This window comes from Acomys minous (assembly GCF_964271855.1).
Source record: "Acomys minous genome assembly, chromosome: 13".
Taxonomy (NCBI): domain Eukaryota; kingdom Metazoa; phylum Chordata; class Mammalia; order Rodentia; family Muridae; genus Acomys; species Acomys minous.
In genome coordinates this window covers 93871013-93895184 of record NC_140495.1, presented here as the reverse complement: position 1 = coordinate 93895184, position 24172 = coordinate 93871013, and the positions used below count along the sequence as shown (strand labels likewise).

Here is a 24172-nt window from a genome sequence, read left to right as displayed (position 1 = left end):
GCACCCTCTCACTTAGAACAATTGACAGAAATGCCTCTGGCAGACAAAAGTGGCCCTGGTTAGGGGCCATTAATCTAAAGAAAGCCAGAAGAAGATTTGTGAAGATACATTTATTTGTAACTTAAAGGTGTTTCTAACTTTCATGTGTGCCAGACATGTATATGGTTACCAGGATGAAAACCTGCCACCAGTGTTCTAGAACTTTATTCTAGTGCTTGATGATCTATCCTTGGTATATTTTTTGATTAACTAGTCTGGGGACTGCATCTCGTTTTCTGGCTGGAATGGGAGTTCTTTGGCCGGAAAGGAACATATCAAGTGCTGGTGCGTCACAGTGTGTGCAGCAAGAATCCTTTCAGTAAATACTGATTGATTGATTGACAGGTTAAAAGAGTACTGGTAATTGCCAGAGCATCCATTTTCTTGCCTGGAAGCAGTGTAGTTGAGGAGTTCAGAGTGTTCGCTGTCTCTTCCCGCTCTGCCTGGGACATAGTATCTTGCCTCCTTTTTAGCTGTGTTAATAGCGGGTAAAGTTACACAGACTTTCTAAGTCTCAGGTTCTTGTCTCCAAGAGGAGGAAATGGTGGAGATGATGGACCTAAAATTAGGTGTGCATCTAAGAGGTCTGGTGCTCATGGTAACACCTATATACATCAGCCATTACTGATATCAATGTTGGTTTCCTTAATGAGGGACTTCGCTGACAGCTGGGGTGGCCAGTTAGAGTAGGGAGGACCTTGGACATGTTGAGGGTGGGTATAAAGTGGGACAGAGGTTGTGACAGAGGTGGGCAGAGGAAGGAGGAGTTGCCTGACTGAAGGTGAATCTAGAACTTGGCCACTGGGGACAAACATTCATTTGTCCCCCCTTTCCCCCACCCCACCCGCCTCTCCAGTCCTCAGTGTCCCTACTTACAAAGGCATTCCTTGGGTCCTGAGCAGGGAGGCATCTGTCCTTCTACAACCCTGAGGAGCTACAATTAGCACTGCTGGCTTCTCAAAGAGTCTTTGCCTCAGGGTGCAAGCCTCACTTATTTTCTGGAGCATTAAGAATGCACCCTGCCACCCACTGCAGGATGATTAGAAAACCAAAGAGTTTGTATTGTGGAATAAAGTCAGGGAGGCCAGTCGTTCAGAATTCATTTAAAACAGTCACTTGATGAGAGGCGCCTGAAGGGCCCTGGAGGTGTGTGGAATCTAGGGGTGAGGCAGGGTCCCTGCTTGGAGAAGTGGGGCGCCTTCAGACGGAATGTACTAAGTGGCTCTCCGTTCTTTCTACCAGGGATGCTCAGAGAGATGCTCCCTGCCCAATTAGGCAGCCTCTGTGGAGACCGCTTTCATCAAGGCTTGTTAAGAGGGAAGATAACACAGTGTGCTCCTTTCCCTCACACTGACTTTGAAGCCCGCATTCAGCTGCCAGAGGAAACGTTTGCCTTTCCCCTGAGCTGACAACCCTGGAATTCAGAGGCGATGCCTCTCCCCACACTGTTCAGTTCAACTCAATCATTATCCTTCTTCATTTGACCAGGAGGGGAAAAAGACCCCGAACATGTCATAAAGAAACCAAGAGTTTTGGAAAAAGAGTATCCAGACTCTACATCTTCCTCAAAGGAGTTTCAGAGATTTTGAGCTGAAGGTCAAATGCCACGGGTGGATGGATAGTGTTGCCCAGATACCTAAAGCTCTTTCTGTGTGAGTGTGGGGAAGTGGGAAGAGAACACTTTTAGGGAGGTCATATAGGACTCCCCACAGGGAGGACACCACAGGGAGCCATGCGTACTGAATCCTCATGTTGGCTCTGGGCATCATGAGCACCTGGGGAAATAGTCACACACTCATTGCCACATAGTCACAAGTGATGTCTCTCCAGAGGGAACCTCTCAGGCATATGCAACCAGGACCTCACCCTCTTTCAAGCAGTGGAAGACTATCATCCTGAGATTTCCAGGTAGGTTAATAACAAGGTTAAAGTAGCAATGCCAGTAGTTGTACCTGGAGCTTTCTTACCCACGTTGGTATTCTGTGTAATTGCCTTTCCTTGCTAGCTTTCTGTAACTATCCTATTTAATGTCATACTTAATCCCTCTATCCCATTTAATATTTCTATAACTATCTAACTTGGTGTTATTCCCATACCCGGCTTCACCCATCCTATCGTCTGTGCCCTGAGATGATATCTAAAGACTTACGTAATTTAGTTGTATTTACTTAAGATCTCGGCTTTGTCTTGAAAACACTTCCATAGGTGCTAGTTAACAAGATGAGATGAAGAGGGTTACTTGTCTGGAGATTCATGAAAACATCCTAGTCTTTCCCTCCAGATTCTATCGCTGTGCAGAGTCTATTACTGGCTAGAGATAGAGCTGGGTTCCACTTTCAGCTGTCCCACGTGGTAGCTGAGGAGCCTTGGCCGGGGGGGCCTGACTTTCTCTTCCTTCTTCTTCATCTTGTATTAACGCCTCTCTGATGATTTCAGAGAGATAATGTGCTAGGAGCATTTAGCCCTGTGCCCAAAGCACAAGTGAGAGCTTGGAACATGTTAGTGGCTGTTTATATATATTCGTGTGTACATAGATAGTGTAAGTGCTTGGTAAGGTTGTTGTGGTGTTCTTCCCAGCTGGTCTATGCTGGGCTGTGGGATCTATGGTTTATGTTTAGTCCACACCTTAGCTGTATTGATCTTCATGTGTGTCTCTGTGTGAGATTTACCCAAATGGATTAGCTTCTCAGAAAGCTTGCACTAATGTTGGACTGTCTGAAGAGACAACACTCACCACCCCGCCCTTTAGTGCTTATTGACCCAGTGGAATCGCGAGTCCTTGTTCTTCTCTTCTCTCTAGTTTATGCTGTTCATTTTAAAAGAAAGACCACATGTCTCCTCAGGCATGCCCCTGCCCTCAGAGATGGGCTGTGTGTCCAGACAGAGCTCCAGAAAAAGCCAAGTGAATATTGCTTGTTACTAAGTTCTGTGGTCAAGGAGCGAATCTACCAGTTGACTTCCTGGACTCAGAGGTCAGTGGCTCCGGAATAAACAGCCAATTTCTGCAATACTTTCAGAAAGAGGACTATGTCCTAACAACCCTGACTGAGACCTTACCTCCTTCCTCCTTGAGGTTCCCATCTATAAGATGAAAGTCATGGAAATCTATGGTGAACTTGTCCAAAGAGTGGGAAGATTTCTACCGAGAATTCCTGGTGGCAGTGTAAAGGAAGCAACCCAATGCTCAACACCAGCAAATGAGAGCTTCCTTATTGGCTACTGTCACTTCTGGTTTATAGATGATAGGAAATCATCAGCACCTGGAGATTTTAGGTGGAAGCCTAAACTTGAAGCCAAACTTGTGCTAGAGGAGTTGTTGTTGTTGTTGGTGTTGTTGTTTTTAAACCTCTATTCTTTAGATTGCTGCTCAATGTCACCCTTTCCTGCCTCCTTCCCTATTAAGCAGTAGCCTATAGCCTTCCTTCAAATTCCTTATCATTTTCTAGTAAGTACTGGTTTATATGATTACCTACATCAGTGTGGATGTCCCCCACAACGCACCAGATGCCACTACATGAGGGATGATGTTCACCATGTCTGACACCTCACAGCAACGCCGGAAGGTTTTGGGCCACAGCCAATCAGTGATGAGAAAGGCTCTTTGTTGTAAATGGGTATGAAAGGACCTGATTATTTTTAAGTGGGGGGAATGGACAGGTGCTTTCACTCTGGGCTTATTTGGAAGGCTCATATTCCCAGGGGCACAGGCCAGCAGAAACTATCCTATGCAGCTGGACTGGAAGGCAGAGAAATGACATCTTGCTGACACAGGTCCACAAGCCTTTGGTAATGCTTAAGCCTGGCATTATACCTTATAAATTCCGTCTGCTGGGAAAAGCAGTGATTTAGATAAAAATGGAGAAGAAGTCAGAGGGCAAGTCAAAAATGTGACAGAAATGACAAAGCTCTTCTTTCGAGATGTAATGTCCTCAGACATCCTGGGAATTCCGTCTCGTCCATCTCCCCCTTTTCTTTTCTTGCTTTGGTATTTTATATTCTACAGCTGTGCTCTGGGGCCTCAACTTTCCTGGATATCCCCTCCCTTAAGCCCCTAGAAAGTCTGGCTGCTGTCTTTCTTGATTTTGTAGCATTCTATAGACCACTAAAGAGTGTGGTGAGGGTCCTCCAGACTCTCTCTGGCTGATTTGGTCTCTGTTAATAACAGGCTGAAATACTCTGTAAGCCACCTCTGTCTAAAGAGAAAGACAGACCCACCAGTTGGGAGCTGTGTGCTTAGGTGGCATTTCAGGGGGGGGGGTATGTGCTTTTTCACTCATCAATCCATATTCAGTAAATACCACTAAGTATCAGATACAGTGCTATTTGGGTAATGAGATTATAAAAATTAGCAAACACGAGTTCTCATTGAATTCATTGTGAAGAGAGGTGATAGTGGCTCCTAACACAGTCAGACAAGTGTAGGATTTACATGTGAGGTATGATTTAGCAAACAGAAGATTCTAGTGCTGTGAACATATACTGTCAAGGACTAGGGTTGACAGTTTTCTTTCTTCCTTCCTTCCTTCCTTCCTTTGTTTCTTTTTTCTAAGGGGGGTATTCAGTAAGTATTTTAGTTTTGTAGGTCAAATGGTCTTTGCTATCTTATGCAATGATGCTATTTTTATGTGGAAAAAGATCACAGACCACACCAGCTTGGTCTCAATAAAGTTTTACTTATTTCCATTGAGATAAGAATCCAACATAATTTTCTGATATGTCACAAGATATTATTATTTGTTATTTCTAGATTGTGTATATATTAATTAATTAATTAATTAATTAATTTTTATATCTGTGTATGTTTGTGGGTTGTTCCCATGCCACAGTGTGTGTGCAGAGATCAGAGGACAGTTTTCAGAAGTTGGTTGTCTCCTTCCACCATGTGGGTTCCGAGGACTGAGCTCAGGCCATCAGGCTTAGTGGCAAGTACTTTTACCCAGAATCATCTTGTGGGCCCACAAAACTATTGTTTTTAAAATTTATTTTATGCTTTAAATATTTATTTCTTTTAAAATTATGTTTCTACATGTGTATCTGTGCATGGGTATGTGCAAATGAGTGTGGGTATCCACAGATGACAGAGGATTCCGTGGAGCTGGACTTACAGACAGTTGTAAGTCATCTGACATGAACTCTGAGAACTGAATTTGGTTTCTCTACTGGTGCTGTATACATTCTGTGATGGTTTGAATGAAAATGGCCCCATAGGCTCATATATTTGAATACTTGGTCTCAGTTGGTAGAACTGTTTGGCAAGGATGAGGAGGTGTGACCTTGTCAGAAGAGATGTGTCAAGCTGGGTATGGGCTTTGAGGTTTTCAAAAGCCCACGCCATTCCCAGTTAGCTCTCTTTGCCTCTTCCTTGTAGATAAGGTTGTAAGGTCTTGATTGCTGCTCCAGCATCCTTCCTGCCTGCTGCCATGCTCCTTGCCATGAACCCCAACCCTCTGAAACTGTAAGACCATAAGAAACGCTTTCTTCTGTAAGTCGCCTTGACCCTGGTGTTGCCACAATAATCAAAAAAGTAGCCAAGACATTCTAAGTGCTAAGCCATCTCTCCAGCTCTGATTTATTTTTACTAATTTTGTGTGCCTCTGTGTGGCTTTGCTCATGTGAGTGTATGAGTGTGGTTACCTGCAGAGGCCAGAAGGGGGCAGCAGATCTCCCTAGAGTAGGCATTATGGGCAGTTGTGACTCTTCCCACATAGATACTGAGAACTGAGCCCCAGTCTGCTGCAAGAGCAAGTGCTCTGAACTACGGAGCCATCTCCTAAGCACATAAAATTATTTTAAATTTAACTTTATTTTTAACCTAAAAGACAAAACAAAACAAGTCTTAGCATGTGAGACTAGCTAAAACATGTAGTGAGCTGGAGAAGATTATATGTTGCCAACTCTTGTCTAAGGGAAGGGTTTTCCTAAAAGAGGGATTTGTTTTGTTTTATTTTGTTTTGTGTTTTGAGACATCGTTTCTCCGTGGCTGTTCTGGAACTTGCTGTGTAGACCAGGCTGGCCTTGAACTCACAGAGAGCCAACTGCCTCTACTTCCTGAGTGCTGGGATTAAAGGCATGTGCCATTACTGCCTAGCTAGAGACATATTTTGATGTGAGAACTACACCTGAGAAGGCTGGTTGATGGGACAGCGGTGGCACTGATGCTGGTGATGGACAGTGTTAAGAAAGAACTGTGTGAGGATGTCAACACTGTTGTAAATAAAAGGGGACGTATGCAAATAAGGGAAGAGTGGACACATTAAAGATCAGGGCAGTTTCTAAAAGGAAACTTACTTGATTTGGTTTAAACCAATGTTTTCTAAACTGTGTGTCTGCAGACTGATACCAGGGCTTAGTACTCAGTGACATGCAGGGGACACAACATTTTGGGAATGCAAGTCTAGGGAGTCTTTGGCTATAAAGGAACCCCAGAATATTCTTGCTACTTTTGTGTGAAGAAATTTAGCCATGCAAATGACCCCAGGGCCTATGGAGTACTTTCATAAGGGTATTTCCGGGCCTTTGTGTCTCTTGATTGTGAGATCTTTTAGCCTCGTGTGCTATTCCACAGTGCTTGCTCCAGCTCAAGTGTGGACTTGCCTGGGGGTGAGGGGACGGGTGGTATGGCTCCCACAGGTCCCTGTCTGCAGTGTAACGATGCTATTATAGTTGCCAGAGAATTGAATGTATTTTACCAAATGCTCAGTGGGGAAAACATTAACAGTAGACAGTTAGCTGAAGATGACATACAGCCCCTCTGGAGAGCTGTGAGACCCTATTGATTCTCACTTCATAAAATGCTTATTTGAAAACTCTAATATCTGCCAGAGCTCGTCAAGTGCTACTTCATGGATGTGGGCTCGCCTAGAGAAATGGCAGGAAGGAGTGAGAGAAGTTTGTCCTCAAAACTTGCAAGCCTTCAGTTGGCTGAATAGGGCTCATCATTCATCCATTTTATTTTAGCTACACGAGCCAACCCCCCCAAGCCTCCAAGCATGGCTATTTGTTGTTGCCTTTTAAAGACATTTTTAGAAACTTAAAAATATTTTTTTTGTGTGTGGGCACATGTATGTACATGTGAAAGTGTCGGTATGGGTTCATATGTGCCAGATGTGTACAGACACCCGTGGAATCCAGAAAGAGAGCACCAGATTCCTTGTAAGTGGAGTTACAGGTGGTTGTGAGCTGACACGTGGGAATTCTCTTAACCACTGAGCCCTCTCTCAAGCTCCTGTTGTTGCTTTTTGGATGCAGGAAAATGCCCTCTTTATAACTTAAAAATCTCTTCCTTCCTATGGATGGGGGAGATTTTGACAAGTGTTTCTTGATGAGCATTTTTTTTTTTTAAGAAAAAGCATCTTTTAATTTGATTTGTGCATGTGTATGCCCGAGTCTGTGTGAGTGTACATGCATATGTGTTTGTAGGAGCCTATGGAGGTCAAAAGAGGGTGTGGGGTCCACTGGACCTGGGAAGATGCATGTTTGCCTGATGTGGGTGTTGGGATCCAGAAGTTTCGTCCTCTTGATTGAGCACAGAGTGCTGCTAACTGCTGAGCCATCCCCCCACCCACCTGATGAGTGTATCCCAAGCTACTGCGTGGTTCCAGATCACTTTTCTATGGAGGGCTCATGTTAGGGTGCAAGGCAAAGGATTTAGGGAAAAGCATTATGAGAATGCTTCTCTAGGATGCTAGTTGACATAGTGTGAAGTGGAAAATTCCAGGACAACGCATTTAGCACCAAGGAGCTCAGTTTTCTCTCCTTTGAGTCTCATCCTGTTTCTCTTATGTTTGTTTCTTTTTAATTGCCGCACCTCAGTCTTGGATCCAAACAAGAAGGAAAGTAATGCACAATTCGTCTCCATTCCTTTGCCCAGTGCTGTGGCTGGGGTAAATAAACCATTTGGGAGCATCTGTGGTACTTTTCCATTATACTTGTGAGGAAGCTGTGTTTATCATATACCAGAGCCATTTGCTGTAAATGGGGCATTTATCTTACTTCCTCTAGTTGAATTTAAATCCTCACTTGGCCTCCGTGTAAATCTTACTTAAAATTATGAAGCACGAAGGATGGAGAGGGATTATAGATTCTCAGACTGGGCTTTCTCATTTTTCAGAAGAGGAAACCAAGGTACTAGGGTCATGGAAGAGCCAAAGCTCACTGGCATCCTCTCTCTCTCTCTCTCTCTCTCTCTCTCTCTCTCTCTCTCTCTCTCCACACACACACACACACACACACACACACACACACACACACACACACACACACTATGGGACTTTTTCTGATCCAGCTTTTGTTTGCTACCCACCACCAGCAGTTCTCTGACAGGGTATTGATTTTCTCTTTCAATTTAATGTAGGCAACAACCTTATATAATGCCCAATTTCAGCAGATGAGAGGGTCTGTACCCAAAAGAGCAAAGCGACAGCACCCCTCCATAGGTACGGAGAGCTGTGAGAAGCAGAAACAGGGCACGCCATTTGACTAAGTGGAGAGAAAAAGCGTGGGAGTGGGGTTAGGGAGTATTTTACAGTAGCCAGATGTACTGAGTCTCATAAACAAACAGAACAAGCAATAAGGAAACTGTCTTTGTTTCCTTGTATGTATGGCCAGGGGGAAGGGTAACCAGTAAGAGTTTATGTGGATCCATTACTGGCTTCTTTATACGGTCCTTTTGTGAGACATCTGTGTGAGGCAAGGCTGCAGGTGGGGCTGAGGAAGTTGTGCAGGACTGGTGTGTGTTTGTGTGCGTGCATGGATGTGTATGTGTGTGTAGCTTAGTTTTAAACCTCATTAATTTTTTTCTTTAATTTGAGTGAGAAAGAACGTTTTCTTTCTGAGCCAGCTGAAGCTCGAGGGAAATGCTTATCTCAAAGCACTTAAGAGTGACTCATACTGTACTCTTCCAGAAACTTCTGGGTTCTGGGTAACACTCCACCCCACCCCATTTTCTTGTCGTTTAAATTGATCAGTGGTTAAAGAACGCGGAACCTTGTATAAGATTTCCAGATACTGCCAGATAAAGTGCAGATGCCGTGGTAGGTTTGACATTTAGATAAACTATGAGTAATTTTTTTTAACACAGCGTGCCTTAAATATTGCATGAGGGTCCTAGATTTTTATTTGCTAAATATGGCAGTATTACTCATCAATGAGTGCCTGGAAGTTTATGATAAAAAGACCTATGAAATGGGAACTTCTCTGAGTTCTTGGGGTCCTTCCTGACCTCAGAAAGAGAAGTTGGTTTAGGGAAAACAGATGGGTTACCCTGGTGCCATTGGGGGTGGGGGTGGCTGAGTAGGGCCCTCCAGCCCAAATGTTTTCTCACTTTTGGTGTAGTACAGCGCATTGGCTTCATTAGTAAGATGACCAGCATGGATTGGCATGGGATGGTCCAGAAAGCAGCGAGACTTGATTGTTGAACTAGCAAAGGTAGAACAGTTCTGGGATGGGATTTTGGTGGTGTGCCTGTGTAAAGTTTGGCACAGGAAGAAGTAGGAAAGGTGTGTCTGTGTAGCGTGAGCATGGACCAATCACTGGGCCAGGGGATTTGTACTCACTTTCAAGAAGGAAGCCCTGAAGCCTGTTGCATGCTACAGGCGTAGGGACGTGGGTTTCATTTGCAATGCCGTCGAAAGGAAAGTCCTGGGGATTATGAGTGGGTAAGTCAGCCCTGTGTCAGCAATCAAAGCAATGTTCAAAGACAGAGCTATTTTAAGAAATTGAATAGAAAATTTTAAGTCTCCAGAGTGAATTTGCTTCTCAGAGAGTTGAGAGGTTCACTGAAAAATCTTTATTTCTCTAGGGAGGGAGGAGAGCAACATTCTCAGTTCCCTGAGAAAATGAGTTAATAGTGACGCACGGTAGGAATTTCTCACCATGATCATCATGGTAATTCGTGTGGGAGGAGGCCACATGCCAGAACTGCTGCTCACATAGGTCTTTCTCCATGTGTATGTGTGTGCTGTGTGTACATGTTGTACATATGTGTGTGGTATGTACGTGTGTATATGCATGTATGTTATGCATATGCTTTGTATGTATGTGTTTTAAATGTGCATCATAAAAAATATGCATTGTAAAAAATGTGCATCGTGTGTATATCTGTATATAGCAAATGTGTGTTGAATCTCTGCATGTGTGCTTTGTATATTGTGTATATGTCTCTCTGGGTTGAGCATATGTATTGTTTGTCTGTCTGTGCCAGTATATGTGGTGTGTATGTGTATTTGGCATGTATATGCATTTTGTCTGTATGTTTATGTGCATGTACATGCTATGTATGTGTTATATATGATAAATCTATGTACATGTAAGTTTCTGTGGTCCTCTTCTTCCTTGTGGGGCTGTCGGGAACCATCCCACCAAGGCAGGAGGAACAGAAGGCAAGGCACGGGGCTCGGAAGGCTGCAAGCATGATGGAGATCAAACACTCTGGGAACCACTTCAGGGAGCTGGTCAACTTTACTCAAGGAGAACGAGGGCTGTATAGTTCTTGGGGGAGGGGTAGGGGGCTTCCAGGATAGGTGTACATAATTGGTTGTAGCCAGGCACGTTAAGGATGCTTGTTCTGTATTTGGCGATATGCTCCTATCGTATGAATGGCAACATAGTACCTAATTATCCTGGGACAGATGTGCCAGGACATAGGTTTAAGGAGCATGAGTGTCCATGGAACTTTAAGCAGAGATGGCAGATCCATGCTGTTGGCATACCGAGCCGAGGGGACACTAGAGAGGATCCGTGGGACAGCGCATGACACCTTGGACCCAACGACTCTGCCAGCTATTTTCTTTTCAGTTCTGTCCAATTCGGAGGAAACTGTGTTCCAAAGTGAGGTTCTGCCCAAAACAGACTGTCTTCTTTTTCCCTCTGCAAGCATTCTATTTGGGGAGCTGTGAAAGAGGCCTCTTGGGAGCTGGGAGTGTGAAGGCTTCACACGGTGAACAAACTGCGACTCGTACTCGAGTCGGGGAAAAGAAAGTGCCGTCTTTTTAACATGGAAGCTGACACTTAAGGCTAAACAGGAGACACCCTGTAGCTGAGAAAAGTCCCAAGATGAACTCTGGAGAGTCAGCATCTGCATGTAACTACTTAGGGTGCATCACTCTCTTATGGGTGATCACTTAGTAAAGCATTTACATTTACAGTCACAGCTCATTAGGCGGCTTCTGGATTTGATTTGAGCATTTTAAGTGGGATTGTTTTTAATCTTTGCAGGCACTATAAACCCGCAGTCACGCTCAACCGCTGCAGACATTTGGAAGGAAAAAAAAAATGGTAAATCTAGTTTGTTTTGCCTCCTAGGAGGAGTTTTATAAAGTAGGGGAAGGAGTGACCACGAATAATCCAAGTGGGGCATTTGTTTTCTCTTTTTCCTTTGGGAGCCGAGGCTTCAGGAACCATCAGGGCCAGAAGTCAAGTTACTTGCAGTGCTGATGGGAGAACAAAATTAAACGTGACTTTTGAGTTGTTATAAAGAAAATCATAAAGTAACAGATCTTTCAAACAGATGTTTAATTTTAAAATAGTAAACACTGCAGACTTACCAGGGACTGTCAATGGTTTGAAAAGCCAATTCAGTCTCTTCCCCTGGGCTCTTGTGCGGATTGCGATGGGAACTGTTGCATTTTAGTGAGGCAGTCACCATTCGCAAGTGCACCATCTCAATGAAAGTTTCGTTTCTTCAGGAAACAGAGACATTTGCAATTTATTCATGGTGCCAGGTGTTCTCTAGCTGTGCACTTTGGGACCCGAGTTAAGTGCCTGTAGTTTTCCTTTTTTTTTTTTTTTTAAATGGGAAAACGGTAAAATGAGAGATGTGCTATTGGGCCATGCTTTACGAAGGCAGCGCCTCCTCCACTATCTCCGGGCACGTTTGATCTCAAGTCTAAGTGCTCTATCCAGTAGCTCTTTCCTTGTGTTGACCTTGCGGGTCTTGCAGTACCAAACACACACAGAACAGGTGCAAGAGATGGGCTGGTTTTCACCGGGCAGATAATCCCCTGCATTGGTGTTGGAGTAAGGAGACAATTGGGGAGTGGGGCATGGGGGCAAGCACTTCCCACAGATTCCTATCTAAAAAATAATGTTTTTCTGACCCAGGCAGGCTCCTGATATGAAGAAGCGAGGTGTAGTGCTGCAGGCATGTCATACCAAAACTGGGGAAACTGAGGCTGGAGGACCCTGAGTTCCAGGACGGCCCAGGTTATACGGAGAGTTTGAGGATATTTTGGACTACAAGTGAGGTTCACCCTTATTCATGTTGGCCCTCTGGAGATGCATATATATGTATTTGTGTTGCTTTCATGCCCCAACCCCATCCTGGCCCCATATCTGGTTTCTTTGATGTCTGTGGACTCTTTCTCCAGTCCCACGATCCTAAGCCTTGGTGCTTCCCAGATCCCACTTGGGAAACTACAGCTGTGACTTTGTCTGCCTGCATCAATCACAAGGCATCTCCCCGCTTGAAATTCAGCTATTGCAATAAAGGGCACGCCACCAGAGAACCTCCCCCCCGCCACATTCCAAGCGGAAATGCTCAAATAGAATTCTTATTTCATTTAGGCTCTCAGTTTTAGAAATCAACCATTGGCTAGGAGCTCATGGAAGAACACGTATGTTTAGCTGTAGTCGATGGTGGCTCAGCCTCTGGCAACCTATACTTTATGGTCCTGTAGTGAAAGACAGTATCAAGACTCGGCTGTGATTGGTGAGGCCTGGAATTGTCTGGCAGCCATAGGAATGTTGGCAGATGGGTCTGTTAGGTGTCCTTTCTAGAAGATCACGAGCTGTGTGGTCATGGGGTTAGCACGATGACGCCTTGCATGGATCAGATTTTCTATGACGGGTCACTTAAAGGAACCAATCTGGTCAGGCAGGAAAAGCACAGCAAACAAAATAAGGCACAAAAGAAGAAAGAGAAGAGCTTTTATGCTATGGCATGTATTAGCCCTGTGATCTCTTCAAGCTTGACTTTATCTGTCAAACCAACATTACAACTGAGTTTCCTCTCCTACAAGGTGACCGTGTGGAAATTACGTTAAGAAGGTTCTTCTCAAGTTTAAAGCGAACCTTTTGATGGTTAGCTCAGACTCCTCATCTCTATGGGGTCCTGCCACCATCTTCACGTAAGATGACTCAACGTGTACTTGAACATAAGGGGTTTGGTCAATGCTGAATGCCACTTAGAATCCTTGGCCTGGAATTATCTTTTCTTTGAGATACTTTACCACTATGTCCCTCTGGCTAGAGCTTTCTATGTAACTAGGCTGGCCTCATACAGAGCTCCCCCCCCAACCTCTGAGTCTCAAGTACCAGGACTAAAGGCATATACCAATACATCTGGCAAAGGTTTATTTGTTTACTATTTTATGCATATATGTGTATACCTGAGTGCATAGATGTGCTCCACTTTTGTGCAAGGTACCTATGAAGGCCCCTTGGCTCCCCAGAGCTGGAGTTACAGGGGCTACAGGTAGTTGTGGAGTGCCTGACGTGAGTGTAAGGAGCCAAACCTGGGTCCTTTGGAAGAGCAGCAAGTGCTCTTAACCACTGAGCAATTTTGTCAAATCCCCTGTCCTGGGACTTTGGAGATGTACCTGGTCAGCTTCCCTTGTCTGAAGTGGTGACTTGGAACTGGCACTTGAGGACAGCCATCTTCTCCCACCCATGTTCCTCACTGCGTTGCTGCGGATACTGATGCAAGTGAGATGTAGAAAAGTCATGCATGAGAAGCCATGTGTGCGGCATCCTTGCTTTGGGGGCTCGGAGACAGGCTCATGTCCTTAGAGTAAATCCTCAGACATGTCGAAGCCAACTCAAGTTGATTTCTGCCTTTCTTTCTTTCTTTCTTTCTTTCTTTCTTTCTTTCTTTCTTTTTTTTTGGTTTTTCAAGACAAGGTTTCTCTGTGTAGCCTTGGCTGTCCTGAACTTGCTTTGTAGACTAGGCTGGCCTCGAACTCACAGTGCTCCACCTGCCTCTCCCTCCCGAGTGCTGGGATTAAAGGTGTGCATCACCATGCCCGGCCAATTTCTGCCTCTTTCAATCAGAGTATTAGAGGATGTTTGTGATGCACTTTTTAATTCCATCTTTCCCCCCGTAGCTGTAAGTATAGCTGGGAAGCTTGTTGGCCTCACAGGAGGTTTCTATGTTTTAAAATTAATAAGGAGTAGAAGTCCTTTTTCAGGCAGTTTCGATCCAAATTCCAGAATCTCCACTGTGCCTTCCTGTTCTCTGTTAAGGCAACAAATATTCAGGTCCCCAGCTGCTGTCTCCATGGTGATCAAGATTCCTCTGCAGCATCTGTCTGGCAAGGGCCACACCACATGCACAGCTGCAGATCTGCATGCTATGCAGAGCGAAGGGTGTGCAGGCAGTGTCAGGAGGGCCAGCAAGGCCATGGAGGCTCCTCTGTGTTCAGCGTGTGACTTCCATATCTGCCTGTCTTTTTGCAAGCGCAGCAGAGCAAGGTACAGAAAAGTCCTCACGGAAAATTAGCTGTAATTTAGGTAATATTACCAATGCCCCGCCAGTCACTTGATTATATGATTGAAAGGAACATTTCATTTGGAGATTTGCAATTTTCTGGTGCTATTGGCCTTACACAATTACATTTCCTGTCATTTATCGCATCGTGAAATACCAAGACAAATTTACTTCTCCTTACTCGTATTACGGGAGGAATGTGGAGGCAGGGTTAGCCAATGGCTTTACAGCAATGGTGACCCCTCTTCGTGGAGGGCATTGGACAGCTTTCCCTCCAGAAATATCTCTCGTTCACCAACCCTTCCAACATTTACCAAGAAAAAGAACCTCTCTTGAACATGCTCTGCTCTGGGAGGATTGTTTCTGCAATGATTTCAAATTGAGATTTTTTTCCCTTTACAACATGGCTTTCTAAAAGGGCTACACCATGAGCCTGGAATGACAGTGAAATAAAGAGGCTCCCTTCTCCTTCAGAACCTGGGAGCAATAGTGGCAAAATGGGACGTTTAAAGAGAAGGCAAGGTCATAGCTTAAAGATGCTTAGGCACTGACTTGCTCTGTCATAAATCGAGCCTCGCAAAAGTGTGGTTTTTAAACAAAGGCAGCTTAAATACTTAAATTAGGAAGCAGGTATAGAAAGGCCCTGTTGTGCCCTGCATGCACTTTCCCCCCTGTAGGCCATTAGTTATGGTTTAGTTCATACATGGTCTGACCTAGTTTTTTCCTTTTCTCTGTAAAGATGGCATTAAAGAATAATTCAGTCTCTAGCTCGTGGTGTTTAATTGAGTCTTTCAAGAAGTTAGTAAGTAGCTGGTCCCTGTATCAAAAGCTTATGCTTGTCAAATGTAGCATTATTCCTGAGCCTTGGGACCAAGACTTTTGAATGGTACCACCTGGGGCTGGAGGAAACCACAATCAGGCAAATGTGGGAGGTGATTTCTGTAGGCACATCACAGCCCCCATTGTATCCCTGGACACAATTAAAATGACTTCTGGGTCTCTGGCTGTACCCCAGACTGAAGAAATAGGAGCCATCTTGTCAGTAGTTTTTAAAGCTCTCAGAGCAGTCCAGGCACCTCCTGCTCCAATGCCTCATAGTGACAAGGAAGTCCTTCCTAGGACTCCCGGAATCCAGTTCTTGAGTGGATTCTAACACACATGCTCTGATGAGGCCTGGCAGCCATCGTGGGTGAGCTGCCTCAGAAATAGTGACAGGCACAATCTGAACTCTGGTGAGCCGGAGCAGTTGGCTGATGAAAAGTCTCATTAATTTTGAGATTGCTATTGCTTTTCAAGTCAGGGACAAAGAGAGACTGGCCTGTGGGGATTGCTCAGTTTCCCAGGCCTGACCAGTGCCTGGCAATGGAAGAGCTTGGAACAGGAATCAACCTCCAGTCTCTCCTCAGAATCACCTTATCATCACTCTCCTTTAGTGTTTAAGGCTGTGCCTTCTGGGTGACCTTACTGCCATATTTATCTGTATATTGCTTGCTCCTTTCTAGAAGACAAGTGTTATAAAGGCAAGGCTATCCTACCCAGAACAGGACCCGACACACAGTAGGTGCTCAACTGATGCTTGTTGAATGAATGAAAAACTGAAAAAGACTAGTTTTGAGTATGTTCCTTATAAGCAGGGAAAAGCAATGAAAGGGAATGCAAGTTCTCTCTGGACTTTGACTCAGGAAAAAGATTAGTGTGGCTTGGGCATAGATGGTTCAGTGTCATATGTTTCTTTAGCTGTCAATATGATTTTGTACTGTCTACTCAGTCAACAAGGGTACTTGAGGACTGGCTGTCAGAATAGCCAGGTTTGCTAATTAAAGCTAGCTCCTTAATTCTCTCAGGCCCACGTACCATAGGAGCCAACTCCACCCACACTGGCTTTGAGATGGGCAGTTTGCTTGGGGGAGTTTGGAGTCATGGATGGGAGCAGGGTGGGGTGCCAGTTGTGTTTGCAGAAACAGCTTAGGCTAAGAACATTCAAGAGCTCTCCAAAAAATCTCTCTGCGACTTGATACCGAGGGAGCCTCAACTGTGAGCCCTGTAGGAATACCTGATATTTAATTTATAGGAACGGATTGCTTCTAAAAAGGCACGAGTGCATGGAGCTGCCGGGCAAGCTGGCACTCGAGACTTCAGCCCCACTAAATAACAGCAGCTGCTTTCCCTGTAAAGTTGTAGTAAAAGGCTTTGGAGTAGGCATGGAAAGCATCTTGTTTTGTGACCTGCCATGATCGCAGAACAAGTTGGGGGTCTGCAGGGAGTAGAGGCAGGAAGGAAGAAGCATGTTGGTAATGTTCCTGGACAGGCAGAGGCTGCTGCACCAATTAATAGCATGTAAGGTGGTATCCTACCAAGCTGGCTCCCATGAGTCTCCTGGTTCCAGTGAGTGTCGGTGGCCTGATTTGGAGGTTGGGAGGACCACAGCACTTCTGGTTATGTTTGTTGTTACTGAGAGTCTGGGTAAATCTGTTAGGAAGATAGACCCACCAGTACTCCCTTCTGGGAGCTGGTACAGATGCAGAGACAGTTTCTGTCAACTGTTGCCTCCCTGTGTGTCCAGCATACTTGTTTCAAACTCCTATCATGTCTCAGTGACTGATGACAGAAACTGAAGAGTCACTAACCAGTTGGTTTTCCTGTCTCATGTGTGATGGGGAGCTGGAAGAGTTGAGGATTTTGTTTTTATTTTGTGCTGGCCCTGGGGTGAGGGTTAGGGGACGCTGCTCCATGCTCAAGATACTATCCTGGATCCATAAGACTACCCCGTGCCTAGTGCTGTTGGGTCTTAGGAATGAGTGTGAACTCTATGCTGCCCCTGCTGCCTGGGTTGGGGCACCCATTGCTACCAGGCTCTTAATCTTGGTAGCTTTTTACTGAAGACGTTTGAACCTTTTAGCTTCAGAGAATCGGTACTTGGAGCTGGAAGAAGCTAGTACCGATGTTTACTGTGGGCTGTGAAGGTTGCATTAGTTATTGCTTTCCTGTTGTCATGATAAAAATATCTCAACCAAAGCAACTTGATGGCGTACGCTTAAAGGTTATGCAGGTCATTGTGATGAGAAGTCATGGCAACAGGAACAGCGAGGTGGCTTGTCACATTGCATCTGCAGTCAGGAGAGAGAGAGAGAGAGAGAGAGAGAGAGAGAGAGAGAGAGAGAGAGAGAGAGAGAGAGAGAGAGAGATATGAAGAGTGTCTGGGCCCCTGAGCCATGGAGTGGTGGAACCTGCCTCCAGCGTTGGTCATTCGACCTCAGTCTGATTTAGACAGTCCCTCCCAGGCATGTCCACAGGCATGTCTTCTAGGCTGTGCTAAAGCTTATCAGGTTGACAAGGTTAAGCATATAAATAGCTTCCTATGGTTAATCTTGGAGGTCAGCTTGGTGGGATTTAGAATCACCATGGAAACAAACTTTGGGAATGACTTGTAGAGTTTCTAGATTGGGCTAATTAGATGGGAATGCCTACCCAAAGTGGGGAGGACTAGTCACTCCATGGTGTGGGGCCCTAGAAATAATAATAATAATAACAATAATAATAGTAATAGTAATAGTAATAGTAATAGTAATAATAATGATAATAACACAATAGCAAATGAGCTGAGCTGTACCATCCATTGCTCCCTGCTTTCTGACTGTGAGTACAATGTGACCAGCTGCCTCAAGTGCCAGTTGCCATGGTGTCTGCACAATGCCCTGAGCCAAATCAAGGCCTTCCTTCCTTAAATTGCCTTTGCCAGGTATTTCCCCAACAATGGAAAACAGTAGCCAATACACTGGGTGCCACCATGTGATCCACAGTCTTGGTGCTGAGTCTAAAGACAGAGCACTCAGGTAGGACGTCTGGCTGCAAAGCCCTGCACAAGCAGGTTTTGTCTCCCAGTCTCCCCATTTATTTTAATAGAACTGATCTTGGGTTTGGACGCCAGTGCTATAGTACTTAAAAGTAGATAGGGAAAAATGTCCTTTTTTTTTCTTTTCTTTTTTTTCTGTTCCCATTGCCTCTAGGTACTCTGCTGTATTAAAATGTGATTGAGATGTGAGACCCAAGCTTAGTGCTGTGTATTTCTGGTTTCCTCTGTCTTTGCTTTGAAACATCCTATCTGCATTTTCAGGCCTGGAGCAAATGAAGATGACAAATCAAGATCTCAGGAGAAGCACATGATTGCTGATAGCTGCCCCAGCCACTCAAGTGTCCTCTGCTCAACTGCTGGCCTCCTCGTTTATGTAGTAAACTTGCGTAAGCTCTTATCATGTCTCAGTTACTGGGCTGCAAGTTGAAAGGTGGTGCTTGCCATCAAACAGTATTTGAGAGGTAGGAAGTATGCACTGTGGAGGAGCAGTTAAAAGTAGTATTATTGTCGTTTCTCTAACGAATAGAGGAAGCTTTGTATGTTACTAACTTTTCTTCCATACATGATCCCATTTATTTGCTGAATAGGTCTAGAGAGGAGACACAGAAAGTTTTCCTTACACATGATAGAAAGCACAAGACAAGAATAAACTACTCCAGTTTGCATAGCTAGCAAGAAGTGGTGTGAACTGTCACGTTCAGTCCTCTAACTCCAAGGACCAGGCAACGTTGGCAAGTGGCAATAGCCCAGAGAGCAGCGGTCACACCTACCCATGTTCACACACATACATACACACACACACACACACACACACACACACACACACATGCAAATATGCACTCAAAGTTATTGATGTGATTATCTCACACTGGTCATATCTGAAGGGTGAGAGAAGTGACTAGGAAGGCATTCTGAGCCTCTGGCCAGCCGGCATGTCCAAGGCCAAGGGCGGCAGACCTGGCTTTTTATCTCCCCAGTGAGATAGCATCTTAGAGTCACAGCTAAGGGTTCTACCAGGCCTCCCTCTGGCCACCTGGCCAGGGGTGCAGGGGTCAAGGTTCACAGCTGCAGATTTGGGGAATGCTGCCAGGGAGAAGCACCGGGGTGTCTCTGAACAGCACTGTCTGCCAGCGAGGCAGAAGCAATTACTCGTCTCTCTTAATTGAATTCCGAACTTTACAGTGGAGGCTTTGACTTAGGTAAAGACATGGACTGAGGTAAAGTTTCTACCTGAAGAAGAAGAAGAAGAAGAAGAAGAAGAAGAAGAAGAAGAGGAGGAGGAGGAGGAGGAGGAGGAGGAGGAGGAAGAGGAGGAGGAGGAGGAAACAACAGCATACATCAGAACTTGGGCTGAGGCTCTCAGGTCTGCAGACAATTTTCACACCTGTGCCAGGTGCTAGCTTCCTGTGGCCTTGCCTAACACAAGAGAGTCACGTTACTGCAAGGTAAGAACTTATTTCTGTGAGTTTTAGTCTATTGGATTCCCCCTCCCCCCCTCCCTCCCCCCGAACTTCCTACTCTGAGTTTTGGGCGATTGCAATTAAAAACCAAAAGTGCCTCCTTTGAACTACAGCTTTAACGAAGTTCATAGGTTTCTCACTGCGTGCTAGGCACAGATTTTGAAAAGAAGAGGCCAATGTCAGGCTTCAGAGTTACATTCTGTAGCACACAGTGATTTCACCATCCTGATAGAGAACTTACAACTTTGCCTAGAGTCACAGAGTTTAGAAAAACTGTCCCTGTAAGGATGTGGACCCAAGTACTCTGCCTCTCAAGTGCCCATTCTGAGCCTTTCCGGGTACCATTAAGATTGGAGATTCTGTGTGGCTTCACCTGTCAGAGACCCATGGTGTAGCAGATGGCCTGGGTCATTTGTTTGCCTTGAGTTTAGCATGTCACTTTCTAGCCTGGCATGTATATGTCCTGCTGAAGCAATGTCCTTCAAAACATTGTCTTAGTTAGGGTTTTATTGCTGTGACATTTCCACGACCATAACAACTCTTATAAAGAAAAAAAAACTGAGGCTGGTTTACAGCTTAGGGGTTTAGTCCATTGTCATCATGGCGGGAAGCATGGCGGCGTGCAGGCAGACATGGTGCTGGAGAAGGAGCTGAGAGTTCTACACCCAGATTGGCAGGCAGCAGGATAAGACTGAGACACACTAGGCCTGGCTTGAGACTTCAAAGCCCACCCCCCAGTGACACACTTCCTCCAACAAGGCCACACCTCCTAATAGTACCACTCCCTATGGGCCTATGGGGGTCATTTTTATTCAAACCACCACACGATCTCAACCATCTGTAACACAGTCTTTGGGGAGTTGCTATCAGGTTTTCATGATGTGGTTATATTAAGATCACTATCACCTTTCCTTCTCTCTCTCTCTTTTATTTTCCATATGTTTTGGTGGAAGTGTGAAAACCCACATGGGAGTAAAGAACTTATTGTTGATCTAGAAAATTTTAGAATTCTTTCTATTGATGTAGAAATAACACTATAGTTTTCAGCATGGCAAGAACGGGATATGTGGGTCCACACGCCTCTTTTCTCATTGGAGGGATGTAAGTGCGGCACAAAAGGGCTTGTACATAGCCGGGCTTTGCTTTCTCCGTCCCCGGGCTGGGGAATCCCTGAGCTGAAATGGTTTATGTTGCTTGTCAACTTGAAAGGATCTTGAATCACCTTGGAGACAAATCCCTGGCCACAGCTTTGAGGGAGCGTGTTGAATGGAGTAAGTGACGTGGGTACACACGTTTGTTTTTCTCTGTTTCCTCACTGTAGATACAAAACAACCAACTACCTCATACTCCCGCCTTAATGACTTCCATGCCATGGTAGGCTGAACCTGGGAGAGCACACTAGAGAGAGAGAGAGAGAGAGAGAGAGAGAGAGAGAGAGAGAGAGAGAGAGAGACGGAGACGGAGACAGAGAGAGAACAAGAGTGCAAGCTCATGGATGTGTGGTCACTTCCCTTTATTCAGTGGAACAGTGCTCACAGCTAGGGTGGGTTTTCCCACCCCAGCTCAATCTAGAGACTTCCTCATGGACACTTGTAGAAGCTCGTTTCCACGATACTTGTAAATTGTGTCTAGTTGACAGTCCTTTCCTTCACACCACCTTTAAAGCTGTGGTTATTCTGCTCAGCCCAGGAATTATTGAGAACATTCAAGCCCAGAATACACTTAACTAAAAAAAACCCTTCACCTACAATGAGAACACTGGCATTTTCCTCTCTAGACAGAAGGCTTTGCAAGTGGTCTCATTTGCAACATCTCCATCCTTTTAAGTACTTGTCTCTTCACCCTGACAATCCAAACTGGTTCAGTTAGACGCAAAGATGCCTCTCAAGGCTGTGGGACTATTAATGCCCAGGCTTAATTAAGTGACAAATCCGATTTCGAAAACACTAACTTAACCGTGGGAAAAGTGCCAAACCTGGAACGAGTTTAATTGAATGCAAGTGACGCCTTGTGTATCCTCCGCAAGCCAAATGGTCCTGTGTGTGTGTGTGTGTGAATGCATACATTAAAAGGCACGCAAATAAAACAACATGAATGTAGGTCAGTTTGGAGCAGGATTTTCAAGCCGCCTGAGGATTTCATTCTGCTGTTCCCACCTCGAACTCTAGGTGGCAGCAGAGACCGGAAGAATTGCTTTCTATGCAGCTCCAACACCTTTCAAGACGTGTTGATGCCAAGGAAATGATTACCTTGAGCCTAGGTGAGCTGGCTTTACATTTCTGAGCCAGGCTTGGCCTCCCCTTCACAGTTTCTCATTTCACTCTTGTGGTCAAAAGCGAGCAGAGAGGGATGTGCTTTGGAAACCTTACTGACGGTGTCTTTAAAAAAAAATTATTATAATTTATTCACATCACACCCCGATTGTTATTCCCTCACTCTTGTTCTTGTCTTTCCAGTTCCCACCCTCCCTCCCTCTTATGCTCTATTCCCCTTCCCTAGACCACTTATGGGGGCGTGGGGTGGGGTCGTTGCTCCTCTCTTACTGTACCGTCTGACCTCAGCCTATCAGGTCTCATCAGGATATCCTGCATCCCCTTCCTCCCTGTGACTAAAATCATAGGCACTAGAGTTCCTGTCAGAGGCAGTCCCGGCTCTCCTCCCCCATGTGAACTTGGAGAATGACCAGCTACGCCTGAATAGGGGGGGTCAAGGTTCTTTTCTTTTCTTGCAATGTCCTTGCTTAGCGCATCAGATTGAGCAGCCCCCCCTCCCCCCCCCCCCCCCCCCCCCCGTCCAGATCCACCGGCCTTGATGGTCTCCCTGTGGGGCTCCTGACTCCTTAGGTTCCTTCCATACCCTAACTCTTCCATGCAACTCTCAGCCCTTCATCCAGAGTCTGGCTTTGAGTCCCAGTGTCTGTCCCTAGCCCCTGCTGAGTGGTGTCTCTCTCAACGGACATCTATGTTGGGCTAATATCCATTTATGAGTATGTATCATGCGTGTCTTTCTAGGTCTGGGTTGCCTCACTCAGGATGATCTTTTCTAGTTCCATCCGTTAGCCTGCAAGTTTAAAAAAAATACATTTTGTTTCCATGTTTTGGCTATTATGAATAAGGCCATTATGAACATGGTTGAGCATATGTCCCTGTTGTGTGGTAGTGCATCTTCTGGGTATATTCCAAGGAGTGGAATAGCTGGGTCTTGAGGAAGCCCTATTCCCAGTTTTCAGAGATAGTGCCAGATAGATTTCCAAAGTGGCTGTACTAGTTTACATTCCCACCAGCAATGAAGGAGTGTTCCTCTTTCTCCACATCCTCACCAGTATGTGGTGTTGCTTGAATTTTTGATCTTAGCCATTCTGATGGGTGTAAGTTGGAATTTTAGTGTTGTTTTGATTTGCATTTCTCTGATGACTAAAGACGTTGAGCATTTCTTTAAGTGTTTCTCAGCCATTTGATATTCCTAAGTGTCCCTCAGTAGAAGAATGGATAAAGAAACTGGTACATTTACACTATGGAATACTACTCAGCCATTAAAAACAAGGAATTCCTAAAATTTTTGGACAAATAGATTGAAATAGAAATGGTCATAATGAGTGAGTTAACCCAGAAGCAGAAAGACTCGAATGGTATATACTCACTTATAACTAGACAGTAGCCCAAGGGATATGTCCCAAGAAAGTCTTCACTTACCAGGAAAGTGGGATAGATGTGAGGACATCCTATTAGGACTCTAGGTGAGAGAAGCATGGGAGAATGGGGAAATAGAAGGATCCAGAGGGTCCTAGAAACCTACAAGTAGAACATTATGATGGGCAGATCTGGGCCCAGGGGTTCTCCATAAACTTTGGCACCAACCAAGGACAATACGTGCAGTAAACATTGAACCCCTGCCCAGATCCAGCCAAAGGACAAGACATTCTCCACAGATGAGTGAAGAGTGAGGACCGACTTTCACAATAACGCTGGTGGCCCATATTTGACCACATCCCCTTGATGGGGAGGCGTGGTGACACTCAGGGGAAGGACAGCAGGCTACCAAGAAGAGACTTGATACCCTATGATCATATACAGGGGGAGGAGGTCCCCCTCAGTCACAGTCATAGGGGAGGGGAATAGGGTGAAAGCGGGAGGGAAGGAGGAATGGGAGGATAGAAAGGAGGAGATAACAATGGAGATGTAATATGAATGAATTAATAAATAAATAAATTTAAAAATAGATTTAAAAAAATTTGAGTGAACGCCCCTGCTCTTTACTGGGGACTCATAGGTGCCCCATAAAGAATCCTTCTGCTTTGGCTGTCATTGTCTGACATCTGTTTGTCATGTATTCTAGCTT

The 24172-nt window shown here is 45.0% G+C and overlaps 2 long non-coding RNA genes across 2 annotated transcripts in view; one reads left to right on the top strand and one right to left on the bottom strand.

Moving 5' to 3' along the window:
* The window catches only part of LOC311580418, a 46861-nt gene extending 27206 nt beyond the window's left edge, over positions 1–19655 (top strand). The window contains exons 2-3 of the long non-coding RNA XR_014773460.1: positions 18636–18760; positions 19574–19655. This is a non-coding gene — a long non-coding RNA (uncharacterized lncRNA). The remainder of the gene's footprint in view (positions 1–18635; positions 18761–19573) is intronic.
* Positions 1–24172, bottom strand: part of LOC311580419 — a 148189-nt gene that overhangs the window by 77314 nt on the left and 46703 nt on the right. The gene's annotated exons all lie outside the window — the stretch shown is intronic.